The sequence below is a fragment of the Bos indicus x Bos taurus genome, chromosome 9 (genome assembly GCF_003369695.1).
Source record: "Bos indicus x Bos taurus breed Angus x Brahman F1 hybrid chromosome 9, Bos_hybrid_MaternalHap_v2.0, whole genome shotgun sequence".
Taxonomy (NCBI): Eukaryota; Metazoa; Chordata; class Mammalia; order Artiodactyla; family Bovidae; genus Bos; species Bos indicus x Bos taurus.
The window spans coordinates 60,019,874-60,041,321 of record NC_040084.1 but is presented as its reverse complement, the minus strand read 5'-3'; the positions used below and the strand labels follow the sequence as shown (position 1 = coordinate 60,041,321).

General features: G+C 46.0%; 1 protein-coding gene across 2 annotated transcripts in view; it reads right to left on the bottom strand.

The window, feature by feature from the left end:
- The window catches only part of BACH2 (BTB domain and CNC homolog 2), a 390,487-nt gene extending 376,176 nt beyond the window's left edge, over window positions 1-14,311 (bottom strand). For both annotated transcript variants that reach the window (XM_027551387.1, XM_027551386.1), the window contains exon 1: window positions 13,775-14,311. The gene's annotated coding sequence lies outside the window, so the exon portion shown is untranslated. The remainder of the gene's footprint in view (window positions 1-13,774) is intronic.
- Window positions 14,312-21,448: the final 7,137 nt, after the last annotated feature.

Sequence of the window (21,448 nt, the reverse complement as noted above, 5' to 3'; positions counted from 1 at the left end):
GTCAATCCTAAAGGAAATCAACCCTGAATAGTCACTGGAAGGACTGATGCAGAAGCTGAAGCTCCGATACTTTGGCCATCTGATGTGAAGATCTGACTCCCTGAAAAAGCCCCTGATGCTGGGAAAGACTGAGGGCAGGAGAAGCGGGTGGAGGAAGCCTGGCATGCTGCAGTCCACAGGGGTCACAGTGTCGGACACCTCTTAGGGACTAAACAACAACCTACTCCCTGGATTCTGAAGCCAGAGCCTCCCTTGGGTTTTTTCCTGGAGCCTCAGAATCCAGCCTCCTTCCCAGGATGTATTCTTAGACACAGGCGGGAAGCCAGTGTATGCTCCCCTTCCAATTCCCTTCTTGTCTGAATGACCCCTTCCAGAAACCAGCTCTGGGAAGAGATAGCAACAGAAGCACCCAGAGCCACTGTGGGGTCTCCACAAGCAAGAGACCAGGGTCAGGGAGGGGGCTGTGTTGGTGCACATGTGTCCACATATGTACACAGAGTGTGTGCATATGTGCACACATGCCTGGGTCTGTCTAGGAATGATGTGAGAAAGGGTGTATGCATGCAGGCAGGAGCAGAAAGAATCTACAAGAATAAAGGAGAAGAGGTGCGTGTTCACATAGAGAAAGAAATGTAAAGACTTGGCAAGAGGGAGGAAGAACAAGAGGCAAAGAAAGGAAATGCTAGCGGGGAGCAAAACACCAGGGTAAAGACAGTAAAGGGAGGCATAAGTATTAAAACTAAAAAATGCTGAGAAGATGGCATGGAAAAATAAGAGCCATCCAGGACGAACTGTGAGAGAGGCAAGACTGACACAAAATTTCAACTAGTAACATTCTCATTTTGTGCTTCTCTTTAAAGCCTTTAGTATTTCCCAGATCAAGGCTAACATAGCAGGTAAGGCACAAAGGCCACTGGCTGTAGTAACTAGGAAACCAGTGATGCAACATTTCTAAAGATGAAGTGTTCAGAAAGAAAAAAAGCTGTATAAAGGTAAATGTAGGTGCTGATTTCATAGTCTAGAAATTCAGTTGCTTTCACTACAGAATGCGAAAAGGAGAGGCCCTGGGGTAAGACCTCTGTGGTCTTACCGAGCTAAGATAGCGATCTCTGATGGTCTGGCCAAACTGCAGGCAAAACAAACCAAAACTGAACAGCAAAATAAGAAAGCGCCCACAAATAGATGCAAGCAGAGAGGCTGCAACTCACAAATGCACACCTAACCTCCCTGTGATGTTCAGGGTCTGCGGGTCTCAGCCCTTCAGCCCTGGAGACGGGGCAGCACCGTCCTTCCTGTCGTAACTGCTCCTTCTCACTCGGCCGTTTCCTCTGACTCGCATTTTCTGTTACCCTTCCTCTTGGATTCGTCTGACAATGACTCACAGGGCAATCAGCCAGTCAGCGGTCCCACAACCCTCCACAACAGACTCTGTGGAGAAGGCTGGCAGCTTGGTGGACCAGAGTCCGGACCGGTTTTTTCCTTTCTCTGTTCAGGGAGGATTTGCTTTTCAGCCACATTTCCCTCAAAACACAGCCCTGGGAGATGCTTACTGCACAGATTTCTAAACGATGAAATGATCTGAGTTTGGCGACGTGGTCATAACGAAACTAAAAACAGTAAGATGAAAAAACAATAGTGTGATCATCACACCTACAAAAAACAACTTTAAATTTGGGTGAAATCAAGAGATCAGAAAAAAAAAAAAGCTCAAACTAATATTTTCCAACCTTTCACTAACAGCTAGGGCTAAAAACCACATGTTTTGAAGGTCTTGCACTGTGTTATTATTAGAAGTCACAATTCTATTGATACTGATGAGTCATTTGTATCGGCGGAAACCAAGAACTTCCATCAACATCATGTTACACATAGTCACTGTGGCTTGGCTTTTTCTTTATTACTGGTCAAAGCTGCTTCAGAATGCTTATTGAAGCTAAAAAAAAAAATGGAGGCAAACTCCACAACCATGTGTAAAGCTTTCCTTTCTCTAACTGATCTCACTTTAATCATCTTTCTCAAGATAAGTTTAGGATGCTCTGATCAACTTGTATCTGCAAAAGGAAGTTTATTTATAAACCTCAAAAAAAGTAACATTTTCACTTTCCGATGAAAATAAGCAGAACTGAACTCCAAAAACAAACAGCGAAACCATTTCTGAAAACACATGCCAGGTTTAAAATGACCCGAGGTCAGGTTTGAGTTTTTTTTTTTTTTTTAACCTTAATAACATGCAACAGATACAAACAAAATCTGTCATTACTTAAGGACTTGAACCACATAAAACCAAGTGGGGCTAGCTGCTGAACACCTCCTGCCCACTGCCCCAGTCCCGGCACACACACTTCACTGACACGGGGAGAAGTGGGTCAGGTCTGGGTTACACCAGGAAAACCTCAGTTAACTGTTCAGAAGAGTTCCCTCTGGTGCTAAGGAGGAAGTAACAGCAGAGCCCCTTTCTCTTACTCTCATCCCCACTCCCCTCTCCCTATAAGGAGCACCAAAAAATTAAAAGGAAGGAAAAATCGATTTTCTTTGGGGGCTTCCCAGAAATACTGTGATGCTCACACAGTCACCAAGTTAGAAATATGCCCAATTTTCTACCCCGGGGAAACAAAAGCTGTGTCTGGTTGCTGGAGGGAGAAGGGAACCCAGCTCAGCAGCGACCACAGATCTGAAAATAGTCTCCCCGCAGCGAAATGGTCGAGGTGCTCTCCACGGCGGCGCTGGTGCTGTGGGCCGATCGCAGTGGGGCCAGCTGAGGGCTGTAACAGCTGCATGAGTCAGCACGCGCGGCTGGAAGGAAACTGCTGACATGCTAAATGGCTCTCGCAGACAGAAGGCGCACACACCTACCCGGCAAAAACAAAAACAAGGTACATGCAAATCGGCAAACAGGAACCTCTCTCCCCTCACAGCTCCTATTTGCCAAGGTTCAACCCCAAACAGACAGAGCAGAGATGCCGCTGCTCAAAAAGCAGTGCTGATAACTAATAATACTGAAGAGTGGTAATAAACAATTCACTCTCCGTGTTGTGATGTGGGAAACAGCTGCACTCAAATCTCACGAGCCAGTTCATTTTAACCAGTTTTTAACTGGATTTAACTGCTTTTCCTCCCTTCTGACAAAAATCAAAATAGTTGCCCGATCGACCACAAAAACTGGTAACAGACAAGCACAGTTCCTGTTTTTCAGAGGGGACTTACTTTCAAACCCACAATGTAGAGATGTTTAACACAAGTGGAAATTTAAAATTTATTGTTTGATGTGCTTAAACCTGTACACAAATTCGGATCCCATGAACATCCTGGTGTAATCACATCTCAGGCTGGCTCCTACATGACTTTTCACCTCCTTTCTCTCACTTAATACAGGACCCAAAACTCCAGAGGGAAACAGATTATTCGGAATTCAGAACACATCGTCCCACACAGAAACACCATGATGTTCAGGATATTCCATGAAGGTTGTCTCAAATTTAAAATTCAAGTCAGAGGTTACATTTGTAGTTTTAAAAGAGAAAATAATACTGTAACAATAGTTCTAAAGCCAATTAAAAACTAAAGAAAACATTATTGAGTGACTGAAGCACCTAATTAGAGGCAGTCTTCTAGGTGAGACTTTCGGACTTTGTCCAGTTTCACTCTCGTTCTCCAATATGACCTTTCGTGGTTAATTCCACTTTAAAATGCATGACACTCTCCTATTTTGCCATAACATTCATCAGGAAAATCGTTTATCATCTGTGAGTTTCAAATTTTTGTTGCTGTTGTTCCAAAAAATTCACCAAGAGTTGGAACAGAAAAAAAGAAAAAGAAAGGAAGAAGAGCTACAGAGAGGGGGTACTAGAGAGAGGAGACCAGAAAGAAATGGCGTCAGAGACAGAGGAAGGCACAGAGGCAGTACTAAACAGAAGACAGAAGAAGAGTACGAATTAGGGAGAGGTCTCCCTACTAGACAGTGTACTCCAGAGAGCAGGGAGGGACTCTCCTTACCCAGCTACCCAAGAGATCAGACCCCCAGAGAATGAAAGATGAGTACAGGGCATTTCCACAGACTGACACTAGATGGCGCCATCAACTCAACATAGCATGGTTGCTGGGGGAGTCTGCATGGGGGAGGGGTAAAATGGAAGCCAGTTCAGACTCATCACGACTGGGTGTTCAGAAGGCAACACGTCTATCTAAAAGCAGGAGGGTTGGGACTTCCCTGGTAGTCAGGTGGTTAAAGCTCGGTGCTCCCAACGCAGAGAGCACAAGTTCAATCCCTGGTCAGGGGACTAAGATCCCACATGCCAAGACAATAAAAATTTAAAAATTTTAAAAAGCATGATTTCCTTAAACAGTCAGCCTCTCCAAATATCCAGTTGTCACCACTAGTCATGCTCATAGCATGGGGCATGTCACTTTTGAAATAGACTTATCAACTCAATTTTTAATCAATAGAAGTGTAGGGTGGGGAGGCAGATGGGTGAAATCCATTCTCTTTTTTTTTTCTTTTAAAATTCAACATTTAAAGATAATAGAGTATTTCAGGTTCACTGCTACTGACTGACTGACAAAAATTCCTAGTTACAGACCAAGTGGTTTTCCCCTGAACCTCCGTTTAAATGTCAAATAACACACCATCTTGCTACCCAGGTTTATGCAATCAGATCAAGTGTCTGGCAAGAGAAAGATGATGCTTTCTGACAAACATACGATCACATTAAAAATCATCTGCTCTTCATATTTGTAATACTGTGGTTTATACATTCTAATCTGCTTGTCCATATTCTCTGTCTCCACGGTTGGATTTATATAGAGCCTTCTCTTTACTCAGAAATTTCCTACCGTCACCAGGTTACCAGTGTATGAGATTCTACTAGCCCCACTGCTAGGGTTTTTACTTCTTTTAGTTTATCTCCTATTAATAAGCTGATCCTTCAGAAAGAAGTAATACACTAGGTTGTTGCTGCTCAATCCCTGGGTTGGGAAGATCCCCTGGAGGAGGGCACGGCAACCCACTCCAGTATCCTTGCCTGAAGAATCCCATGGAGAGAGGAGCCTGGTAGGCTTCAGTCCATGGGGTCGCAAAGAGTCAGACACGACTCCACACCTAAACAACAACAAAAGACAAAAGTTTTCATAAAATCCTTTTATGAGATTGGTTTTGAAAGGGAAGAAGGGGACTGTTTAAGTGCACTGAGTGGCCTAAAGGGAGCAGAGGAGAGAGAGAAGTCAGGACAGAAAGTGGACACTGGGAGAACTAAGAGCAAGCCTTGCATGGCTTCTTTACAATGCTGTCAAGATCATCACCCCGATGCCAATCTTCTCAAGGAAATACATGAAAAGGGTTAACTCTAAGTAAGTCTACATTTTCCACTTGCTGAATGGGTAATAATATCTTTTATAGTTAATTCCTTTTTTTTTCACAGTTTGACTCTTCAGGGCTCATTCATTTGCATAATATGGAAGCCTGAACCTCTATAGATGTTCTACAAATCAGTGCAAGTAATTCTCATACTAAATCAGCAGCTTTAATTTAAGCTCATCATTGTTTGCATAGAAATCTTTATGCACTCATCTGCTTGATTTTTTTAATCACTTAAAACCTCCAACAGTGACACACTAAGCATCTCCCCATTTAGCCATCTCCAAAATTTGAACTAAATACTGAAAAATAAGCACACTACAGTCATATGCTTGATCATTTCCCAAATTGAGCTTCAAGCGTATGCTTAATGTTCCAGCAGCTCCAAGGATAATGCCACTTGACTTAAAGATGACAACTTGGACATCCAGCCCAGGACACAGCTGAGTCAGCACTCTAAACAGTCACCCTGCAAACCCAGGGTAATCGGGGTCACTACCGAACCAACTGCCTAGCGGAGTCCTTTAAAATCATTCAAATCTCCTGTTGAGAGTTGCAACATGCTAATCTGGCAAGATAATCTCTTCCTGAAATTGACTAGAATGGAGCAAAGGTTACCTGTTTTTATCTGTTACTAGCAGCTAATATTTCTCATTAGGAACTCTGATGGAATTGGTTCTGAATGAAATTCTTCCTCCTCAGTAGGAAAAAAAAAAAAAGAAAGCTATAAACAAATTCTTCACATAACAAGAGGGTAGGAGCGTGAGTTACAGAAAAACCCTGGGAACAGAGTCATAGGATTCATGTTCTGTGTCTAATTCTTCCTGTGTCTTGACATGTTATCACTTCCATCCTCTGAAACCTCAGACGGACACTGAGAACTGAGGAATGCAATTATCAGAAAGTGAGTTAGGTGAAAGAAGAAAGACAAAGGATGCATTCACTCAGGCTCACTGAGAAATTATTTTTCAATTTTATCTTTCAGATAGATGTCAATAAAATATCCAGTAGAGTGAGATGGCCTATATTTCCACTTCTGAGATGTGATGGAGAGCAAAAAGGAAGAGAAGGTGCAGAACAACAGGTGGTTAAGAAAACAGGTTCTAGCATCAGACTCCTCGTGTCCAAACCCAGCTCAGCCACTCATTAGCCAAGTGACATCCGTGCCTCAGTCTTTAATGATCACACCTGCCTCTGGGTGGTTATATGAATTAAATAGTTGATATGAAAAACACATATAAGGCTCCCAACACAGGTTAGCTATAATAGGAAAAAAAGAAAATAGAGGAGTTTTAGCACATAATAAGTCCATTTGTTTTAAACAGATGCTGTCTGCACTCCTAAATTGTGCTAAGAACAGTCTGTATAATCATCCTGGGTCTGCAGAGGCTGGAGACCTGTCCGGTCTGGGACAGACAGGGGCTTCTGATCAGCCAGACTCTCATTTTCACCCAAGCCCCTTGCCCCCAAGCCCACGCATATTAGACAACTGGGAGGGCATGCCTGAAGCTTCTAATCACTCAAATATTGTCAAAATGACCCTCAACATGCCCAAAATAAGAATGCTAACTTGCATTTTTTTTTTTTTTTTTCAGTAGGGAAACAAACAATATTCTTGGCAATTAATTCTGTTTTTATCAGGTTCTAAAGACACAGGTAAATAAATCAATTCTGGACTCTGTATACAGAAACCATTATTGGCCAAAATGACTCAACACGTTATACCATGGTTTATGCAATATTCCAAAGGGCCACAGATAGGAGTGAATTAATAGGCTTGGGAGACTTGTTGTTGTTCAGTCGCTCAGTCATGTCCAACCCTTTTTGACCCCATGGACTGCAGCATACCAGGCTTCCCTGTCCTTTATTGTCTCCCGGAGCTTACTCAAACTCATGTCCATTGAATCGGTGATGCCATCCAACCCTCTCATCCTGTCATCCCCTTCTCCTCCTGCCCTCAATCTTCCACAGCATCAGGATCTTTTCCAATGAGTCAGCTCTTTGCTCTCATCAGGTGGCAAAAGATTGGAGTTTCAGCTTTAGCATCAGTACTTCTAATGAATATTCAGGACTGATTTCTTTTAAGATGGACTGGTTGGATCTCCTTGCAGTCCAAGGGACTCTCAAGAGTCTTCTCCAACCCCACAGTTCAAAAGCATCAATTCTTCAGCGCTCAGCCTTCTTTACAGTCTAGGGAGACTAGGGGGAAAACTAGCTAGTTTCAGACAGGTTCAGATGGCAGCTGACTCCATAATTCCTTGGGCAGGGCTGCCCCAACCTCCCAACAAGGTCACGTCCCTCCAGTACATCCTCCAGTGCATATAATACCTTTCCTTCTCTGAGTCTGCAGTAAGTCATCTGTGGCTATCTGATAAATGTCATCCTTCCTACTAGATGGGGTGCTTCATGAGGTCAGGGCCGGGATTGGGCTTGCTCCCCAAAAGCATCATGTTCACCTAGCACTACATCTGCCATGTTAGGGATACTCAATATCTGTTTAGTGAATGAATGAGCCACTTGCCTCTAAAGAATGCCATTTCTGGACACCTGGCCCATTTTATCCCATCCACGAGCTCCCGATAATTAGGAGAATACAGGATGGGAATAATATAAAACCTGCCTATAATGTGTAGATCCTGGGAGACTAAGCAAAGTCGCTGAGCAGCACCTTGGCTTTGTTTTTCTACGTATAAGAACAGGAATAACCACACTGGGCTCTCCCAGCTTTAAACTCCAAAGTCTAAGCCTTCTACGGGGTAGACACATGCAGCCTGAGGAAACCCCTGAAGCATCCACAGAAAGTGGCGAGGGAGAGACAAAAGGATGGACTGGAGTTTTGACAATGGACTTGGAAATGCAGATGCTTCCCTCTGCACTAAGCTGGAGTCTGTCCACATGCCAGCTGTAGTAGGCTCGGGAATAAATGAAGATAATCACGAGAAGTATGGGGAAACTGGAAATAGGAGGATGGCAATGCTTGGAAAAAGGGAAGATGAAAGCTGACACAGGCAGGAGAGGGAACCAGTAACCAGGCAGCCACGGGCAGGGGCATCAGTGCTGTCCTCGCGCCACCAGGAGTGGAACAAAGAGGTCAGGGAGGCAAATGACACATCTCAGAACCAAAGGCCAATTTATAATCAGGCTGAGGAACAAAAGAGAAGTTAACCAGGGTAATATGCTGGAGAAGTCGTGATTATGAGGTCACTGGGGAAGACTGAGAGACATTTTGGCTGTAATTCCAATGACGAGGATGAAGAAGTACGTGAAATGCTTTCAGATCAGGAAGATTTATTATTTTGGAAAAAAGTAGCTCAAGGAAAAACAAAGGCAACATTCCTGCCTGATTTTTGAAGTAGTGCCACTCGTAGGACTGAGTTCAATTTCCATATTCTTTAGAAAAGAAATGGTCCTTGAAAAGGACACACTGGTGCTTCTGAGACTTCCAGCTTTAGGGAAGCTGAGTAGCATGCTGATGGTGAGAGTAAGTTTCAGTCTTAGAGAAACTGACATTTGAAATTAACAAGAAAAAAACAAAAGATTGGGGGAAGTAAAAACCTTAAATTGACAAAGAAAGAACTACTTTTCTATTAGATATCATCACAGACCAAAAAAAAAAAAAAAAAAAACAGATGAGTAATAATTCTGGGCAATCTGAGTTTACAAAATGTTTAGTTCACAGCAGGTTTCAGTTTTGACTTGAACAATGTGTAAATATTTACATGAAATTTAAAAATGGGACAAGAATAGGTCATATGCTGTCACTGGCAATCCAGGAGGGATTTTCTATCATTCCAAAAGCCTTGGTGCTGCTTTCCCTAACACGGCTTCAGCTCTGCCGAAAGCTTCTTTTCTTCTCCAGAGTAATGCCAGTTTTTGCAACCAGCCCTGACTTCTGAACTATTTGTGCTTCTGATAGGGTCCTATGTCACTGGAACCTTCCTGACACGGAAAGGAGACAGGGAGGCAGATGCAGTGCTTGCTGTATGAATCACAGATGTTGACAGATTATGCTGCGTCTTACGTTGTTCCCTATTCCTTGTACTCTAGGGTAGAGACTGGGTTCTCTGCATGCTATGACTCCCAACGCCATGCCCAGTCATTGACTCTGGGCTAGACTGTGTATACAGGACAGGGAAATAACCTTGAGACAGTCAGGGCAACACACACTGCCTTCTGATGAAATCCTTTCCAATAAGAACCTTCCTCTTCTGTAGAATGGGCACAATGCCTGCTTCTCAGGGTTGCCTTGAGGAGTCAAGGAAGGAAATGAGGAGTCAATGTTCAGGGAAAGGAGTCAGCACTGTTTCTGGCACATGGTGAACATTCAACAAATCACAGCTATTGTTTTAGTGGGTGCTGGCAAATGTCAAATTCTCCTGGAGGAGTCCTCAGGCATTAAACAGCCATGTTACCCGATCTGGTCAATAACAATTAAACAGAGGGCAGGTGACCCAAAGAAATAGATTATTTACCTGCGGAGGATTATACGGTGCCTTTGGTATTAATTATATGGCCTTTCACGTTGTATTCTCTGTTAAAAAGAAAGCTATCAATCCCTGAGTGGGACTCAGTGTTGATTTCATTTGATTCCGTTTGGGGTTTTTTGCCTTTTTCAATTTTCCTGACCACAGTTAACCATTCACTTGGTGTAGACTCAAAAATCATCTACGATATGTCAGGCCTTTAGAAAATAGCCAAAGACAGAAATATGAAACAGTAAGATGTTCTAGTTCACTCGGTAGTGGGCAGCCAGACAGCCTACGGGCCAGCTCCGGCACTTACAATGTTTCTACCCGGTGTGAGCAAATATTTAGAAAGTAGGGGATTCCACATCAAAACCCTGATATACAGCTTCCCTCGGAAAAATCAGACAGTGTGGAGACACAAAGCCACTATTCCCACCCCTTCCTGCCTGATGACAAGTAGCTGAGATGGTGCAGTGGTTGCCTGCCACTCCATGCCATGCCCCCTCCTCTTCAAGACGGTGTGAAATGAAGATGAAGGGTCCCATGTTCCAGAATTATTAAGGATCTCAAGAAGAACAAGAGCAGAAGATTAAACCACGTGTGAGGTCCTTCTGAGAGGGGAGGGGGCCTGGGCAACAGTGCAGGTCACGTGCCCACCAAACTGGTCCTGCTCCCCACCCCTCAGCCAGACAGGAGGGTATTTATGTATCTGAGTATAAGCCAACATTTTCAAGAAGCCAGACACTGCACCCCCTGAAATCTGAGGTAGACAAAAAAGTAGGGCAGTGGAGCCCAGCCCCGCTGAGCTAGAGAGCCACTAGGATCTCTCTCTTCCCTTGTTAAGGCTGGATCCATCCCAGAGACACTAAGCATGAGTTAATCCAAGTAAAATTAAACTGCTCGCAACAATACAGATTGGCCTGGGCCTTTTTGTCGCGTCCCAGGAGCCTCAATCACAAATTCCGAGGAACAGTTCACAAGCGCTAATGAGTAAGTCCTGTTGCTTGTGCAGACAGTGGGCTCAGAAGCGAAGGGCTGGCCTAGGAGAGATGTGAACCTGACCATCTGGCTCTCTGCGACTCACTTTGATCACTAAATGAATTGCAACAAATTGAGGAGCACATGGCTAGAGTTAATTGTCTCATCTGTAATCTGACCCTACTTTTAGGCAGTTATTATTACCCTCTATCAGGTGGGAACATTTCCCACCATCGCTGCAAAGTGCATTTTCCTGATGAACTGTAATGGATTATTAAATTCCATATTGGGATAACAATACTTTGCACTTCTGCAGTGCCTTTCATCCACGGATGTCAGAGCAGTTTACAAATAATTAAGCCCCTCACACTGCAGCCAGAGGTGAGTGACTGAAAGGGACTGGCCTGAAGAACTGAGTCAAAGGCATAATTCAAAAGAAAGAAAATGAATGGCTTTCTCTCAGGCACTAGAAACGCTGAAAAGTTATGGGGGTGGGGGAGAGGGGGGTCCCTGACTCCCTCCCTTTCTTTCTGCCTTACCTCTTCTCCTTTATAGCAGATCTTCGCCTGCAACATACAAAGAACTGATAAGTAACTAACAGATGTGCATATAATTTAGCTATGAGCTCACAGACACATATATGAGGAGAATGCTCTTCCATGTAATCCTGGCATTTACAACACGAACTGACATTTCAATCCACCTGCAGAACTGACAGATACCAGAATTAACACATTTATGATTACCAAATGGCAAACATAAAGCCTTCCAAAATCCAAAATGAAAATATTACTCGGCACAAATAAAGTATATTCTAACAAAACTTCTTTATTCCATGGTTGTGTTTTCCATTTCTGGGACGCTCATCTGAATGATATTCAAGTTTCAGGAACAGCAAATAGGATGGAAGTGGGCAATCATCGCATTTTTTTTTTTTTTAAGCAGAACACTAGAAGGGAAAAACATTTCAGCCACTCAAAAGTTTTGTGGTGAAATTATAAACTCTTGAAAAACTGCATTTATAACGGAAATGCTGACAGACCTTTCACAAGAGCAGTTTGAATGCAACACTGTTATTTAGCCATCTCTCTTACAGACTGAAGGCTAATTCTAACAAGATGTCATTTTGACTCACATTTATTATTACCTGTAAGAATGAAAACCGCCGTTTACTCACAAGCTGCGAGCTGCCGGAGCACCAGGGTGGGGCAATCTCACATTGTAAGCCAGACGCCGCTGCCTTACCAAAATAGCCCCTCCACCAACCAAGTGGCAGCCTTTCCCCGCACAGCTTCTTTCATGTCAGCCAGAGCCTTCGCAGCTCAACATGCCTTTCCTACATGTTACATTTTAATGATCTGAGAAAACCGTTATCAGAGTTAACATCTCTAATTTTACTCTAAACAGACAAAAGCAAAATATCTCATTAGGCATCATCTCCGCCAAGGTTCCCACTAGGCAGGAAAGGATTTTTATCTAAAGTAATTACCCATTTTAGTTAAATACACTCAACAGATGAAATTTACACCGGGAGTGAGAGACTGCAGCACTAGACCGCGAAGGTGAAAGCCGAGGGACGCTACGTCCCCCCGCCCCGCCCCCCCCCCCGCCCCGGCCAGGCGGCCGAGAGTGCGCAGCCCAGCCCGGAGTTGGGCGCCCTCGTCCCTCCTGTTTCCCAGGGGTCACGGGTCATCGAGACGACGGTGACCAGACAGGCAAATTGCGAAGCGCTCCTTCTCCGGCCACAGACAAAAACCATCTGACGGCGGTGCGGGAACTTCCCCCCAAGTTATCAAACTCGCCTACATGCGAGACGGTGCTGCAGATACCTCGCGCTCCCACGACCCTGGAAGCCTGCGGTGCGCGATCCCTTTCACACGCACACACCCGGCCCTGCCCACTTCCTCCCACGGTCCAAATTCTTGCAAATGCCCGGCCAAACCGAGGTCACCGAGGTGCTCACTCGAGTCCCTTCTCAAGGAGCGCCTCCCGCCTCCCTCTCCATGGGTGCTCGGCTCCTGAGCACTCACCGGGTGAGAGGAGAAAAACTGCGAGACCCTACAGGGCGCCTCGGCGAGGGGGCGGTGGAGCGGTGTCCCCTGGATAAACTCCTCTCCTAGGTGGAGCCCAAAAGGGGTTTGCAGACTGAAGTGCAGGCAGGGAGAAGAGGGGGTGTGTGTTGCACTTAGATTTCATGCAGAATCGTGGAAAAGGAAGGTGCAAGATTTTTCTGTCTGAAGGCACGAGCCTCTCGGCTCGACCTCCCCGGGATGCATGCCAATGACCCGGTCCTTGGCTAGCAGCGATAGTACCCAGCGCGCAGCCCGAGGTCTGCGCCAAGAGTCCCCGGGCTGCCTCTTCCCGGGACCCTAAACTTGGGCTTTGATACCCCGCCAGTCGCTGTAGTCTCAGCTACCCCGCGGCGACTGACAGCCGAGCGCAAAGCGGCGGCTGACAGCCGAGCGCAAAGCTTCGCGGAGCAGCCCCGGGCGCGGACGCCGAGGGCTAGAAGGAGGCCGCCCGGCCTGGCACCGCGATCGCGGGCCGGGGGCCCGAGCGCAGGGCCGTGGGTCTGACAGCTGCTCCGGTCGCGCGGACGCGCGCCTCCCTCCAGCCCGCCCTCCCCACGCCTGACTTATTACCCTCTGCTCCTCCTCCCCCTGCTGTTCCAAAACACCCGTCGACGCGAGCAAAATACAATGCCTCCTCGCCCGCCGTAAACAGCCGGGCGAGAGAGCGCACGGCCGCAGCCGTGCGTCCGCCCGATCAGCTCCCACCCCTTTCCCGTTCCTAGAAAATGCCATCAAAGCGGGCAGGGCGCTTGGCTGGCGGCTGCGTGCGCGCCCGGCAACCGCGGCTCCCTTCCCGCGCCGCTTCCTCACGCCTCCCCGCCAGTCCCGCGAGCCCGCTCCCCTCGCGCCCCTTCACCGGCCAACTTGCCCCGCCACGGGGGCCCGGGACCCGCGGGCCACGGACTCACCTCGCCAGAGAACTTTGCGTTCTTTTCCGTCTCCTCTTGCCCGCGTCCTCCCAGCCCGCAGCCCCCTCCCGGCAGTCGGCGGATCGGGGAGGGGTGGGGGTCACCGAAAGCTCACGGAGAGGAGGCACATCACATGGCAGCTCGTCCCCAGCCCCCCGAGAGTGGCGGGAAGGGGGAGGGGAAGGGTCGAGGGGAGGCCGGGGAGAAAGCGAGAGCCCGGCGGCCGCGGGAGTGGGCAGGCGGGGTGGCGAGGGCGGCGGTGGGCGCTGGCCTTAGCGCTGCTGCGACCGCAGCCCGGGCGTGCACCGTCGCCGCTGCCGCTGCTGCCGCTGCTGCTGCTGCTGCTGGCGAGGCGGCGGCTGCTCGGCGCTGTTTGCTCCGCGCCGCGCGGCTCGCGCTCTCCCCGGAACGCCCACACTCTCAATCGCTACATTGTTGACATTCGGCGCTGACGTCACCCGTTCCCCATTCACAATAACTTTACGGGAGCCGGGCAGCGCACCTCCCCGGCCGCTGGGGCGCCGTACGCCCGGCGACTAGCGTAAGCCGCTCCGCGAATGGCGCTCCAGGGGCTGGGGCGGAGGGACAGGGGGCGGGCGCGCGCTCGGCCTACTCGCGGGAGGGGGCGCGCCTCACGCCGCCGCCGCCGCTGCTCTCCCGGCTTTGTGCGGCCGCGCGGCCTGGAGAGCCCCCTGCTCCTGGCCCTCCTGGCCGCCTGGCTCGGTCCGGCCTGGCCGGCGACTCGCCCAGGGGCCTTGAAAGGCCAGGACTGGGGGCGAAAGGGGTGGTTGGAGAGGTGATGGCTGGTGTGTCACGTGGGGAGAGGGCAGAGCCGGGGCACTAGACCCTGGAAGGGGAGTGGGACCTTGAGACCTGGGTTTCCGGGCTTGCCTAGCGGTTTCCCAAGAAGGGGCAGGAAAAGATGCTCCGCGGGCCCCTCAAAGCTGACCGGTCCCCCTGTTGGGAGCAGACGGGGTGAAAGAGTAGCTTCTGACCTGACGTTGATACTGACTTTTGAATCCTTTCCAGGAGGGCCTCCGCCTGTCCCACCGAGGTGGCCTCTAAGTCCACACGCCAGGGTTTGAAAAGGGGCGCGTGCGATTATGAAGCTTACCCAAGAGCCTACCTCGCAGCTGAGGCCCCAGTCCTGCTGGGTTCCAGCCCCCTCCTCCGCCGCCCACTCGAGAGGCCGCCAGGGTGTTGCTGCTGCACTTGAAGGCCATCGCGCGGCTGCCCTGTCGGAAGAAAGCTTGATGGTGGTTAGGGTTTTACAGAAAGTAATTAGGACTTCGACTGAAGGAACATTTGCAATAAAAGGAGGTTGTGTTAGTATAGTGCTGGTGCCTGCAACTTTACGCCTGCCAGGGCCAAGAAATTCTGCCACGTTTCCCTGAACACCTATAACTTGGCCCCCTTGTGTACAGGCAGTATTCTGTATTATTACATGTGGTGCTGATTTTTAATGAAGATTATAAAACTTTGGCTCACTCTACTGAGAGAAGGACCATAAATCGCCCCTGTAAAATGGGCACTGGCATATGCTGAGGAAGCAGCGAAGCGCTGCCCTGGGAGTCTTGTGATATCAGCCAAAGTGTTGCTCTGAACCACCTTCGTTTGAGGGCAGAGTTTTCAAAGGCCCCATTTTGAACGTCTGCGTGGAAAGCTAAGCAATGGCTGCAAGGAAGCGGAAGGGGCCAAGGTAATTTTTCTAGCAGCATTGCAGAGCCTCTTGGAATAGGTCAAGACCCACACTGGGTATTTTCCTCTGCTAGCATCTCTAGTTTTCTGATGAACAGCGGCCCCAGGGGTAGGAGCAGTCCTCAGTCCCCTGATTCGATGAATCTGGTGCTCCTTTTGACAAAACATCCTGGCTTCTGAGAGGTCCCTGCCTGACCTCACAGTCAGGATAGAATTTTGATGATCTGCCTTGGCGGGGCCATTTCTTACAGTCTTCTGAACAGTGATGTTTCTGCATTCCTCCTCCTTGTAAGCATGTGAGTGTTAATGTGATAACTTTGCTTTTTAGTAGAACCAAGCAATGTTTTCTCCCAAGTGCCAGGCTTGAGAAGATCGCTAGGAGGGTGGAGTAGATTAATTTGTTTTGAAAACAAATTGTGCCCACCCAGCTGTGAATGGAGTTGGGTGCATCCGAGTAGATTGTGGTGAGAGGGTGGGTGTTAGCGTAGGTTGTGGTGAGAGGGTGGGGTTGGGGGGCGGTGGCTGGTGGAAGCTGATCTTGCCACCTTGTTTCTGGTCCGGGTTGGATATGGATACAAGAAAGGCTATTAGGTCATTCCAATTAGCCTATTTGCCAAAGACTCAGAAGGGGAGCTTTCTTAGTTTGAAATTCTCAAGTATGGGATGGGACAGCAATTAGAGGTGCAACTATTATAGGTTGTTTCATTTAGTCATTCAGGGAGGTGGAATTAGAAGGAATTGACCTCTAAGTCATGTCTGGGACTGCAACCATGGGCTTCTGTCAGTAAGACAAAATCTCTGCCCTGGAGGAGCTGGAAGTCTGGTAGGCAGTTAGTTATTTCATTTTCAAAGTCAGAAGTGGGTAATTTGAATTAAAGCCTGTAAAGCATATTCAGAATCACATAAAATTAAGATGGTAAATCAAAAACCGGACACTCTTTATCAGAACTGCTGCAGAGGTCAGGCGGCGGACGGCCTTAGCATACTTGTCATGGACATTTGTTGGCCATCCTCTGGGCTTGAAATGCTGCTCTGGGCACTAAGGCTTTTACAATGTGAAACAGATGCAGGTCCTTTCCTCTGTATATTCATGGCGGTAACTTGAGTAGAAGTCAATTTATTTCCCATGCCTACAACTTTCAACCTTTCCTGCTATACTTTTCTTCTTACCTAATTAGATGTGTGTGCTGATCCAGAATAGGGGCTTCATCTGTGGTAGGTTTCTTAAAGGCAGGATATGATTTCCAGAGACAATAATTTGTACGATAGTACTGAAGTCAGTAAATTTTGTCCCCATAAATCTCCTTGATTTTATAAAATAAAATAGGAAAGATTAAAATATGCAGGAGACAAAAAGAGCAAAGGAAGATAGAAGAAAGAGGTGAGCGGTTCTCAAGTCTTTGATTTTCTCATTCTCCAGCACCCTCTTAAAGGATCTGAGGATGTTGAGAAGATATAATCATTTTGCTTAGGCAGAATTTGAAATGTTGTACCTTGAACAAGACATGGCAGGGCAAAGTTAAAATTAGATGAGAGAGAATGGAGTAAGATGTTTAGAGGGAGAATATCAAAGACAAAAGGAGGCAAAACACTGGAGGAAATTTCTGTTAAATTTCTCTTAAGAAAGTTCTGAGTTCTACTCACTGAGCGAATTCCTTAGAATTATGACTGAGATTTATTATTTCAAAACCAGATGTTTTGAAGTATATATAAACCATAAAATCTCAGCCAGTACTGCACAAGTAACACCTGGAAGAACTGGTGAGATTTGAATAGTTTTGAGTGGTGTTTTGTTCAATAATTGTTAAGCCACCTCTTTGTGGCAGGCACTGTTCTATGAGCTGGCATGCAGAATTCATTCTAGTGATGAGATTGGGGTGGGGGAGAGAGACAGACAATGAACCAAATATATATTTATATATAAAAAATATACTACTTGACCATATATATATATATATATATATATATATATATCAGTCTGAGACATAAATGAGCAGAGAACAGAGCTATCTTGATGGAGAGCTTTCCATACATGGGGAAGAGCAGGTGCAAAGGTCTGAGGTGGGGTGGTCAGGGACAGCAAAGTGGCCACAGTGCCTGATGCAGAAGAGCAGGAAGCAGAGTGGCAGGAGACGATGCCAGAGAGCTAGCCAGGCTTTGAGTTTAGGTGAAATTTACAGGGGGTTCTGCAGAGAAAGGACCCTGTCTGGCCTTGACTCCTAAAAAATCATTTTGGTTGGCAAATGGAGGAGACAAGAGTGCAAACATGGAGAGCACTTAGGAGGCTATTGATATAGGCTAAGAGGGAGGTGATGGTAATTTGGACTGCAGTAATAGCTGTAAATGGAATCTAGATATATGTTCAAAGTAAACCAGATGCAACTGACTGATGATTCAGCTGTGGGATGTGAGAGAAATAAGGAGTCAAAGGAAATTCTAGACTTTGGCCTAAATAGCTGATTAACAGAAATTCCATTTTGTGAGATGGGAAAGGCTACAGAAGGAACAGGTAATAGGGGAGGGAGAAGTTCAAATGTTTGCATTTGGAGAAAGTAAATACACTTCAGGCTTCTCTGGTGGCTCAGTTGGTAAAGAATCCGCCTGCAATGCAGGAGACCCAAGTTTGATCCCTGGATCTGGAAGATCTGCTGGAAAAGAAATGGCAACCCACTCCAGAATTCTTACCTGGGAAATCCCACAGACAGAAGAGCCTGACAGGCTACAGTCCATGGGGTTGCAAGAGTCTGACATGACTTAGCGACTAAACCATCAACCAACCAACCAACCACCAAACTTCAGACACCTGTTGACGTCTAAGTGAAAACATTGAGTAAACAATTAAACATGGGAGACTGAGACCTCAGAAGAGAGATCTAGACTCAAGTTGGAAATCTGTGTGTCATCAACACAGAAAATCTGGGAACATGGGTGGAGAAGAGAAGAGCTCTGAGGATAAGCCCTGAAGCAGGGCAGCATTTAGAGGTCAGAAGAGGGATAAAATAAAGATGTGGCCAAGGTGACTGAGAAACAGCAACAGTGAGAGTAGGGGAGAGGGCAGCGTAGCATCCTAGAAACCAAGTGAAAGTGGATGTTTTGAGAAGCAGGGGCTAATCAGTTGTGCCAGTGCTTTGAGGGGTCTAATTGAAAGAGAACATGCCATTGACTTTTTTCTAAATTGAATATTTTATTTATTATTTGTTTGTTTCTGCTGTGCCACAGGGTATATGCAATCTTAGTCCCAACCAGGAGTGCAACTGTCGTTTCTTCATCAGAAGCTCAGAGTTTTAACCACTGGACCCCACCCAGGAAGTCCCCCCACTGATTTTTAATGATCTGAAGAGCGCTGGTGTCTTTGACAGCAGGGAGTGATATGGACTCACCCTGGCTGAAGTGAGTCTGGGAGATACTGGGAGGAGAGAAAGTAGAGGCAGTGGATGTGAACCACTCTCTAGAGGAGCTTTGCTGTGAAAGACAAAATGGAGACATGCGTAGAGGGTGATGGGAGAAATTAGACCTTGTTGGTAAGAATAATTCAGTCAAGAGGGGAAACTGTTGAAGTCAAGAAAGAGTGGACAACTTCTAGAGTGAAGTTCTTGAGTCAGGTAGGGTCAGTTCATCCCCCACAAGAACAAGGAAGGCAGCTCAGGTAGGGATGCTCAGGGAGGCTGGTCTGGAGTGGTGGGAGATGCCAGGAATCCTCGTCTGGGTGATTCTGTTTTCTTAGGAGATTGAGAAGTGAGGTCATCAGCTGGTGGTGGAGAAGGGAAGGGTGTAGGAGTTGGAGGAGAGAGGAAAAGTGGGCTAGTGCAGCACAAGGTAGCAGGACTACTGGGCAGCTCAGATGGACTTTGAGGGTCACTACTAGAGTCTTTCGGAGAAGGCACTGGCACCCCACTCCAGTACTCTTGCCTGGAAAATCCCATGGACAGAGAAGCCTGGAAGGCTGCAGTCCTTGGGGTCGCTAAGAGTCGGACACGACTGAGCGACTTCACTTTCACTTTTCCCTTTCATGCACGGGAGAAGGAAATGGCAACCCACTCCAGTGTTCTTGCCTGGAGAATCCCAGGGACGGGGGAGCCTGGTGGGCTGCCGTCTCTGGGGTCGCACAGAGTCGGACACGACTGAAGCGACTTAGCAGCAGCAGCACTCGAGTCTTTATGGAGATGACATTGCCAAGAAGACTTATTTCTCATCATATAAACTCTCATACAAGTTTTGAAAAATAATCAATGTATTCCAAACTAGAGAGTGTTGTAATTTTTCAGAGTAACTAGGACCATGCAGAAATTTTACTGCTAGCTATTGTTAAATTTAGCTGGCAGTCTTTTTGCTTTTTAACTACTCATTTGTCTTATTTATCACATCTTTATCTCCCTCAAAGTTCACCTTAGTTCCTAAGAAGGACTGGAAATAGTCTTTAGGAGAAAAAAACGTTCTTACATCATTATCCATGGTAACATAGCCCAAGATCTTCTATTACAATGAAGAATTGATACCACTATTATCTAAAAATTTAAGTGAAGTAAAATTCTTCTTCAGGCACAGTTGAATATCTGTTGTGCTGATGAGAGATGAAAAATTAGAAAACGCTAGATCCTATCCTTAGGACACTTAAATTTAGGTAGAAAGTCAAAGCTAACATAAATGAAACAGTGGACAAATGTAGTGATTTTATATTTAATTAATTTTATTAATTATTTCATGCATTACTTATATTAAGGTTTAACATTATTTACATAGAAATGATATTTATTAGCATTTATACTATTGAAAAAATTAAGAATATACAAAAAGATTTTTTGTATGATGGCAAAAAAGAAATGGAAAAATCTAAACGCCTACAGCAGAGGACTGGCTGAATTAGTGGTGGCTTATATATAAAAGTGAATATCACAGATTCATAAAAAATGACATTGAAAAAGTATGTATATTGGTGTTTTAGTGCTTTATTAGTACATTTTCTTTAAAAACTGCAAAGCAGTATGATCCCCAAAGTGGAAAAACTAAGTGGCCATAGAAAAAAAGTGTGGAAGGATATACAGCCAGTGTTAAAGTAGAGCTTATGAGTGGTTTTTCTTTTTGCTTAACTGTTTTTTTTTCTCTAATATAAATGTATTACTTCTGCAATAAAGAAAGCCAATAAAAGTTATAAAATTCAAGATGTGTGTAATTAAATTCTAATAAGAACTTAAGTGTTGTAGGTGTTAAGAGGGAAAAAAAATTTTTTTATGAGGGTTGAAACAGCCAGGAAGGTTTTCATTGAGAAGATGGAATTTGAGTTGAACATCAAGGCTGGGAAGGATTCAGAGAGGAGGAAAAGTGGCTGGACACTCAACACCAAAGTATCCCCAGAGGCTGGACTTTAGTCTGACCAAACCATCCATGTGTTGGAGTCTTAGGAAGGAGTTAAGACATTATGACATCAAGAAAAGTAGATCAGAAAGTTATGGGAGACACTGCCTGCTGTGACAGCCAACAAGGAGCCCTACTGCAGCGAGGAAGGGCCATTGTCATGGTGACAAGGTTTTTGAGAAATATGTTTCTCCTTCCTAGCCCCTCTCATTGGCCAAAATCTTGTATCTGTTAGAAAGCAATCACTTATCCGCCTGCCTTCACTTCTTTCATACATTCCCTGATTCCTTGATTCTGAAGGACAAGGAGATTTTGTCAAACATAGAGGTTGGAAGGTCATTCTCGGCAGGGAAATTGGGATACTGAAAGTTCAAGAATTGTAGGATGTTAAAAGTAACAGCCAGCAGCACAATATAAGACTAGAGAGGTGGATGTGGATCAAAAGCATGAAGATTTAATTTTATCCATAGGTCACAATGCCTCTTCAACTTTCCAGGGACATGCTTGTAAAATGGCAGAGATAGGATGCTAACAGCTAGGAATCCTGGAAAATGGCCCCAAATGCTCTTCTACAAGCATAGCATGTCTGTGAAATCTCCTGTTACATGTTAAAGAATTCAACTA